General features: G+C 42.0%; 1 long non-coding RNA gene across 1 annotated transcript; it reads left to right on the forward strand.

The window, feature by feature from the left end:
• Positions 1 to 991: 991 nt before the first annotated feature.
• Positions 992 to 8,045, forward strand: LOC311259458. Its single transcript, XR_014622865.1, has 3 exons — positions 992 to 1,062; positions 5,625 to 5,822; positions 7,938 to 8,045. It is a non-coding gene; the product is annotated as an uncharacterized lncRNA (long non-coding RNA).
• Positions 8,046 to 9,645: the final 1,600 nt, after the last annotated feature.

Genomic DNA, 9,645 nt, shown 5'->3' on the forward strand with positions numbered 1-9,645 from the left:
TTGAATCTCTCAGCCAGGTGTCAGATTCCATGATACAGTCAGAGCAGCAGAAACCGGCGAGCAAGCCAGAAAACTAAAAGGTTTGTGAGAATCTTTCAAAATAATCAAACTATGTCTGTTAACCAGACGAATCTATACTGACCACAGCAGATCTCTGACCTTAGATCAGACATAAAGACGTTGTTAAAGCAGATATTTACATACTTATTAGTGTAAACAATGATTCGAATTTCAAAGTAAAATACTACTTTACCTTCTTAGAACGTGGCACTGGCAACGACTGACCACCACATTTGTTTAATCTTACAGCCCATTAACAACAAATTGCATAACCTTTACATGAGAAATGACCGTTATCAGCTCTTTTAAAGAAGCTAGTGCAGCAATTAAATGCACAACAAAGAAGTTAAGGTGTCTCTTCCTGCTGGCTACACAAGCAACATTAACAAGAGGTGCAAGTTCCTCTTACAGCACGTAAAGGTTATTTAACTTCGTCACATATAATTGTGTCTATTTTTGGCCATGTGAGGACAGCAGAAGCTCTAGTTCCAAAGCAAAATAATTATTCATTCTTAACTCTGTGTTTGGTTTCTACCAACTCTTGACAGAAATATCTGTCCCTTTAGCTGCTAAATGCTCCATTATGTTCACCAGCTAGTTTTTACTGTGCCTGCCTGCTGGTTGGTTCTGAGCAGGAAGAGCACAGAGGGGTTTTAAAGCTTTTTCACTGAAAACAGCTCCATTCTGTGGCCGAAAATAACAGCCTGTCTTACTCAGAAAGGGATTAATGCAGGGATGGAAAAACAAGGTTACTTGCAAGCAAAAACACCAGGAAAAGAAAACACTGAATGGCTTGAACGTGACTGAAGTAGCAGCGACAGACTGGCAGGTTGGAGAGGGTTGAGCTGAGTATTTGAAGAAGTCTTGATTATGAAGATGAGGTGCAGCTGGTGACTCCTCCCTGACTCTGCCACACCTGCAGACAATCATCACAGAGGAGAGAAGATGAGCTGCTGCGAGGCAGACAGCAGGCTACCAGGAGACAGCCGACGTAAGTCAACGGTGAGTTCTTTTAACTTACTAACGTAGTTAAGTTACGACACGTCAAGTATTTTTGTTGCCTAAAACATAACTAAACTACAAGTGTATGATGAAGGTCCAGTACACATGTTGCAAGTACACTGCAACAGTTTCGGTAGCCGCTGAAAATCAACTCACTTTTCTGTAATGAGGATGTGTTGGAAAATACTTCTATCAGAGCAATGAGAGTGAGGTTCATCACTATGAGAAACCTGTTAGCTTAGCTCTGTAAAAAAACTGGAGGAAACAGCCCAGACAGACAGTTTTTTGTTTAATCAAAGTGGTTTTAGTGGGAAAATACTGCACATGTGACGTTCTTTAAGTGACTGACATTCTTTACATCAACTGTCAGGAATTTAACGCTATTTGGGACACAACCTTGGTTTCAATATGGACAGGGGTAAGGAGTTATTATATATTATGACTTAGAGCTCCTTGATTTCAAGTATTTTTACTTTTTCCATGTGCATAGAGTTTTACACACTTTCACATGACCCCCTGATTAACTCAGCGGGTATAATGTATTTAGGCAGTCAATTAATATTGAATGGCTAAGTCTAATAAGTGATTGGCAGTCGTATAAATTGTAGAAAGTGGGTTTAAACATGCACAGCCAGTTGTGTGGTTCCTTTGGATATTCTGATCATGTATGACACCACAGACTACCCAGACTGTCAATCTTCTTCAGTCAATATTATGACCAAGATGTCATCTGTTCCCGTCCGATTCGTGTTAACAGGATATAGAGTCTGAGATCACGGGCCTTCATGTCAGGGCCAGTGTTGGCGCAGCTCTAATGCTTGAAGGGCACACGTCAAAATATGATGAGCACTGACAACCCACAGAGCAGCTAAATCTCAGCTCCACTCTTAACCCTCGCTATCTGTATGGTCTCTTTCAGTAAGAAACCATGGCTATTTTCTCTTTTCAAATCTGATATAATGGGAGACAGGGGAGCCATGCACAGAAAATGGTGCAATTGAGGCTTTTTTTCCTATTGTCCTTTATTTTTTCTTAAGCTTTTGAACTTCTTCATTGTAATTCAGTGCCTACCTCATACAGTGTGTCTTGCATAATTCGATTTAGCTTGAAATTCTGTCAAGATTACAGTACAAGGACATCCTTTTCAATGAGAGGCCTACAGCCTTACACTCATATTAATGAAGTGTCCATTTCCCTACACCTGTATCTTCTCTTTTACTTCCAGGAGTTTCGTTGACAGTTCATGTTAGATATAATAACTACAAGCTTTGAACAAACAGTCTTCATCAGTCACTGTACCAATTATCTTTGTGTGAGTTTCTACAAGGTCATTGTCTGTCATTTAAATGTTCCCACATTACACAAAGTTAAATGGGATCTGAGTAATGGTACAAGGCAAATTGGCTAAAAGATTGTACGGGATGTGGACAGCATGTGAGGAATTTCCACTGACCTGGGAGTCAGCAGAGTGTGCAGTGGTACCTGTTTATATACCTAGGCTAGGTGTCCAGTTGCAGTGAGCCTGAACGCATCAGATATGCTCCCTCTTTGTGCACAGACCATGTCAAATCAGCCCTGTGCAGCATGGCCAATTCCTTCTAAATTGGGTGAAGGATTCAGAAATTTCTCTTTACTGAGTCTATGGCTCAGGTGCCATGGCAAATACAGTGGGACAAGCCTCCAAACGGCACCCTCAGACAATTTTTTTTTAGAGGTCCTTGAGGGAAAAGATGCATAAGCAACGACCAATTTCAGCTCTAAAAAATGTGTGAGAATTTAATTCCAGCCAGGCTTAAGGTAAGCGATGTGGAAAAAGCTGACACTTTGAGAAAATTTACAACTTCTTGGCCTTGGCCCGTGCATCTCCGGCAGAGGGTTTGGAGAGCATCAACCTGATTTTCTCTAAATCACTTACCTGCAGGCCATCATGCCATTACAAAGGCCTGCTATGGCTGCTCTAAGCTTGCTCTCTATCACACTCCCGCAATAACAGGTCAGCAGCTGCATCCAAGTGGTGTCGCATCACCTTGCAGGTGGCTTGGGAGGAAGTGAGTTAAAAAAATTATGAAAGGGGGTAAAAGAGCAGCCCTGGGTGGTCTGCTGCCTGCTTTGTTTGTGCATGAGATCGTCTCCGTTGCTGGTCAGGGTCTCACCATGAGATTCAGTTAGGAATCGGTGTATATGTGTCCTGGTGGTTTGATTTACACAGCACACGTCATGCACTGTGTTATGTGTGGTTCAGGTCACAGGTGGAAGCAGAGAATCACTGTGCCAAAATAATGTGATTGAATGTCAGTGGGCTTGCTGCTTCCCTCAAAGGAAATAAATGGATGCCAAATGACAAGGTTCAGGGCCCAGGCATCCACATTTGTTATAATCAAAACGTGCATGGAAAGGAAAAACAAAGCTGAAGGTGAAAACTGCAATAAATCTTTAAAAAATGAGCTTCTATTCATTGTTTCCATTTGTTGTAATCCATCTTCTCAGCTGGAAGATAATGTGGTAGTTTGTACTGCTGAAAGGTCAGTGACAGCTGCTCTGTGTGCCTCGCTGACAGCACCTTTATTAACAGTGTTAAAACCCAAATTCAGAAACGGTCAAAATTTCATTTCCTCAACATCAGTGCACCCGAAATGTTAATAGCCAGGTGTGTGTTTGTTTTTGCTTCAGAGGAGAGATCAGGATGACATCCACTGAGTGAATGTACATGTTGCTGCACATAAAGAAACATCTTACTTAGTGTGATGACAGTCAAAAATAGATGATAAGCCGCGGGAGAAACAAAAAGGAATGGGGAATGAAAAGGGGGGTGTTGATCAAATGTTTACAGTATGTGCATAATTTAACAGTGCTCAGCATGAAACGGATGAAAGCTATGATCTTAGGATCGTATGGCACCCCCCACTGATAGACACAGCAGTATTATCTACACTGTGAATAGGTTATCGTCATTGACAGTTTCCTCTTCGAGTGGTTTCCAATCAGACACACTGCACGGCTGTGTTTTCTCCTTCAAACTCCAAATAACCAATCCAAACGCATGTCTGAATTATGTCATCAGACAGAGCATCAACACATGTATGCCCCTGTTACATTTAGTGATAAAGATCGGAAGGATTTGGAGGATGAGACCAAGACCAGAATTAAAGGCAGACAATGGTTGAAGTCCCCAAGGAGAAGAAAAATAAATATGCTAAAATAACAGATAAAATATGATAATCCTTTATTAATCCCAGCGTGGGGAAATTTGCAGTGTTACAGCAGCAAGGGGGGCAGCACAACAGCAAGAAGCTTCAGTAAAAATGCAAAATGTATAAATAAGTAAACAGATTAACGATTTAAGGAAACAAGGACTTGCAGTATCTCTCCCTCACACACCACGGGTGAAGCAGTGGTGTGTCCTGTTTCAGAGGGGGACATGGTCTCCCTCAGGGACGATATCGCAGTAGTGTTGTCACAATACTAGACTTTATAACTTTTATGCAACACCCAGAAAATATTGATATTCAACACTACGGGGGAAAACTGACACAATATTGAGGGCATAAAATTTTAGATTTAAGGCTATAACGTCAACATTGGGGGTCAGTGTTGGTCGAAGAAGTGGCCTGTTACTCAAATGAGAATAGCGGTCGAATTTGTCACTGACTCCACAGCGAACCCAAGGCCCCAGCGACAGCGCCTGGCTCTGAAGCCAGTTTGAAAGAGAGGCCAAACAATGTAATTACAGAATCACGTGATGCACACCTTAGATTGTCAAAATGCTGGAATATTTTTTTGGGGCCACACACCCCCTGTAAAATGACGTCTTATATTATCAGAATTTGAGCCATACACTCTGTTAACCTCTGAAAAGTCTAGAAGAGCTGTGCCATTAAATTGTTTTGTTCCTATTCAAGTTAGCAGAGGACTAAACTAAGAGTGAGAGGCTCAACTGAACAGCTTTCACAGGAATGAACAAGGCTTCACCTCTGACACTGTATCCAGATTTTCCTTTTTTGCAAATCCATGAGCTAACTCAAATCACTTAAATCAGCAGGTCAGATGCAAAACACAACTTGGGTCTTGAGGAGCTGTAGCATTTACTCACCGAAAAACAGCCTAAACTGTACACACACTGCACTGCTATGTTCACTTCTATAACGTTTCTATAGCCGTCATAGTCTGCGTCACCTCTCTCTCTCTCTCTCTCTCTCTCTCTCTCTCTCTCTCTCTCTCTCTCTCTCTCAACCACACACTAAATAATATAACACACAACCTTTGGAGTTATTCCTGAAAGCAGTTTGCTACTTGTAGAACACATTTTAGTTTAAAAATCATATTTAAAAAAACACCCAAACAACTTTCTCCTTGATGTTAAGGCCCGGTGGGCTGTAAGTCTCGCAGTGTACTAATGATTTATAACCCTTATGTGACAGAGTGAAAAAGCACAGCTGGTCCCTGTGTGTTGACACTGCAGAAAATGAGTTATGAAACTAGTACAAACATTCAGAATCAGTATGTATTGAAAAACTGATATTTTTGACAACACTATAGCTAGCCATCATTCTCTTTTCTCCCAGCACCTCCACTGGTGTGAGCGGGCATCCCAGGACAGAGGTGGCCTTCTTAACCAGTCTGTCAAGTCTCTTCCTGTCAGCAGTGGAGATGCTGCTGCCACATCACACCCGTCCATAGAAGATGTTCTATGTCACAATGGAGTCAAAAAAGGTCCTCGGGCATGCCCTCTGCACTCTGCAAGACCTGAGTCTCCTCAGCAGGTAGAGTCTGCCCAGGCCTTTTTTTATATAGTGCATTTGTATTGTCAGTCCAGTCCCGGTTATTCAGGTAAACAGCCAGTACTTCATGATTGTACCTGGTACAGAAGGAGAGAGCATTGATCTGCTCCACTTGCACAAATCCACAAAGCCCTGGGTCAGCTCTCTGTACTCACCATTGTCCCCATATGTGATGAGGCGTATGATTGTGGATGTGGTGTTGATGTCCACTGAAGAGAAGGTATAGATCATTCACCCTCTTTTGGGCGCCCACAGGCTGTGAGTAAGTTTGCAGGTAACCAGAGATGGTTTTGAGACCCCACTAGACTGCTCTGCTGCAACTGATCCTCCATCGTTCACCTGTAGCAGTTTTTACCTGCATGATCGTCCTCCTCAGCTCCCTCTACACATTCTTCAGCTCTGTATGTCCTCCACACAGAAGATGATATACATCTGTAGTAGATATAGTATAGTATACCTACAAGAAAGCCCAAGGATGTCTGTATACCCAGCTTAAAATATGCATGGACATGTAACTGTATACATTTGTGACAAAACTTTCACAAAATAGTTGAGGGTTGATTTTGAGGTTTTTACCTCAGCATAGTTTAAAAAAAAAGGTTGCATCTATTTTAATCATTCACTGATTTAATGTACCACCTGGCGAGCACGCTTAGTGACCAAAATCAAACACGCCCAATATGTTTTGGGACCAACAGGTGCATGTGGGGTTTGGCAAAATGCTAAATAGCTCCTCCAGCGTCAATTTAGACCTTTGCTGCATTGCTGAGGAACTTTTACCGTCAGTGTTGTGTTTGTGTTTCTGACGAACTTCTTTTAGCTCACAATGTCTGAAAACTTTGAGGGTGAATGGACTGGTTATAGTGGGACAGACGGACTGAGAGGACTGGTTATAGTGGGACAGGCGGGCTGAGAGGACTGGTTATAGTGGGACAGACGGGCTGAGAGGACTGGTTGAATCGAGTTCAGACTGTGGAGGGTAATCGGTGCACAGTGCTCACAGAATGACGTTCAAACAGGTGAGTACAACAATTACAGAAGGGAGCATCAACACGTCAACAACCACTGCGTTGCCTAGCAACATAGCATTGAGTGTGTGCTTTGTGTAAGGAATGAGCATCTCTCTGAGCTTGAATGTGTGTTTGTGGCTGCAGCCACTGTGGAGTTTATATGCTTTGTTGATGGTTTATTCCTCTGTTTCATTTCTGAAGTTTGTTATTGCTTGTTGCATCCGAGACAGTGTCCACAGCTGTTGTCACTTATAGTTGGTCACTGTGTTTAGTATGTTTTAATGTGTTAATATGGGACTTCACTACAGGACAGGGGGGTGCAGGGTCGTGGGGGGGGGTGTTCTCCCCATGAGCATCACAAAGCACTTTTGTATCAAAACAGTCCTTCAAAGCCTCATCAGCCTCAATGGACCATCTTTTGACCGTGCGGGTGAGAGAGACAGCTGGCTGTGGACGAGAGGTTTGTACACAGGCGTGAAGTGCACCAGGTTGTGATCCGATCTTTCCAGGGGAGGGAGGGAGGTCATGAGTTATGTGCCTCCTTGGTGTCGGCATGAAATAAATCCAGTATTTTATTGGCTCCGGTGTAGCAAGGAACATATTGAGTCAATGTGGGCAGAGGTGAGGTAGGAGAGGAGTGATTGTAACTATGAGGGCTTTTTTATTGTAAATAATATGACATTTGGGACAGAAGTTTAAAACCAGGAAGAGCAGAGAAAGGAAAAAAGGAAAAACATTGTCCATTTCCCATATCATGCGATGAATAATTCCAAACTAAAAGGATGTTCGGTGCATTAGTCCTACTGGCACACAGCATGAAAATAAACACACTTAAATTAGATTCTGGTTTTCCCTGAGAATGTCTGTGTAAAACAGGAGGAGTGACAGAATAAGTGAACGGAATGTTAATGTTTACCTGCGAGACAGAAATATTCAAATGCACATCAGTCATTCTAAGGACACTTGCTGAGGCCGAGGCGTGGAGAGCATGATTGAACATCAAGGGGGAGGGCGCTATCAGCATTTATCTTTGAGAGTCACAGCTGGGAGATAAGGTGTGCTTTAATTGTGGCTCTCTCTATTGTAGGTCACAAGCATCCCATCAATCACTGTACCCGGTGCAACCTGGCATCTCCAGACTTTAAGGAAGAGACAGAAGCTCATCATGAATTATAATAAATTACTCCGCTTGGCATTTTCTCATTTTCTTCATTAGGGGGAAAATATGATAAGCCAGCAAGAAAAGGCAAAAAGGGCAGCGTTTAAAATTCAAGGTTTCAACCAGGATGATGGATAATAAATAAAAAGTAACAGGCCCATAAAAACAGCATTAGGGGAAACTGGAGGTCACAAACTGTAAGTGTGCTCCAGAACACAAACTACAAGTGTGGTCTTTAACAAGAAGACGGCCGGTATATTTGTCCCAAGTTTTACCGATGCACAGCCGGTATCTGAAGTACAACTAAAGGGTTCAGTTTGCTCCTCATAGGTCAACACTGTAGACTCCTTCAAACCCTGGGGTACAGGAGCTATATGAGATGAGATGAGATTCAAGACTATAACGCTGATATCAAATCAAATCAAATCAAATTTTATTTGTATAGCCCAAATTCACAAATCACAGTTTGCCTCAGAGGGCTTTACAATCTGTACAGAGACGACACCCTCTGTCCTTCGACCCTCGATTCGAGTGAGGAAAAACTTGCCCCAAAAAAGGCCCTTTTAACAGGGAAAAAATGCGGAAGAAACCTCAGGGAGAGCCACAGAGGAGGGATCCCTCTCCCAGGACGGACAGACGTGCAATAGATGTCGCATGTACAGAGCAGATCAACGAGATCACAATGTATTCAATTATAAGCGATGGTTGACAGGAGTGAAAGTACACAAAGATGTATTACAGCAATAATGATGAAATGCACATGGAAATGTGATTACTAGTGATAACAGTAGTAATGATCAATGGCAAGGATGGTATGTAGCAATGCAGTACGATAATAGTAGTGGAACGTATGTAACAGAGATGTGACTAATATTGATATGATATGTGTCAGAGCAAATATTTGGATTGAAAATAGTTGAAATATTTCATATATGGGGTTCTGCCTGCTCTTATAAATAACTGATTCCCTCAATCCCCCCGGGGGCAGCAGAAACGAGGCACAGTCACGTCATCAACATATTATCACCTTTGAAGTTAATATGGATAACTCATTAGCGAATACCTCCCTATTAACACCTCCTGCTGATACTGAGCATCATTAGCTTTCATTTTGTGTCCTGTTTCTGGCCACAGTCCAATATTCACTCTCCTTTTAGATCTGTTTTTGTCTCCACCAACTCCTGAGGGAAATCCCTATCTGCTAAATGCTCCACCGTGTTCACCAGCTAGTCGCTAACTTTCTCTGTCTGCCATTTGGTGCTGAGCAGACAGTTTACATTGAGTCTTCAGACATTTCTTTTTGCTATAAACAGCTTCCTGCTGTGAGTGGAAACAACACTGCTGAGAGTGAACCAGAACAGTAAAGTTACGGGCCAGAAAAGCAAAACAATGAGCTAAAAATGGTAAATTGCTGCTTTGAGAACTCCAGATTTAGATGAATGGTTTCTGTGTATTCATCAGTGACTCCTTTTACATTACAATTAGTCGTTTGAGACATCATGCAAACATTAATAAAAGCTGCTTTAAAGATAGACATTTTTTGCATTAAAATGTAAAAAAAAAAAACAACTAGACCTTGGTAATATATTTGTACATACATTATCTTGAATGCATCTAACTGTAACCCCATTCACAC

Source organism: Pagrus pagrus, assembly GCF_965226575.1.
Source record: "Pagrus pagrus genome assembly, chromosome: 7".
Taxonomy (NCBI): domain Eukaryota; kingdom Metazoa; phylum Chordata; class Actinopteri; order Spariformes; family Sparidae; genus Pagrus; species Pagrus pagrus.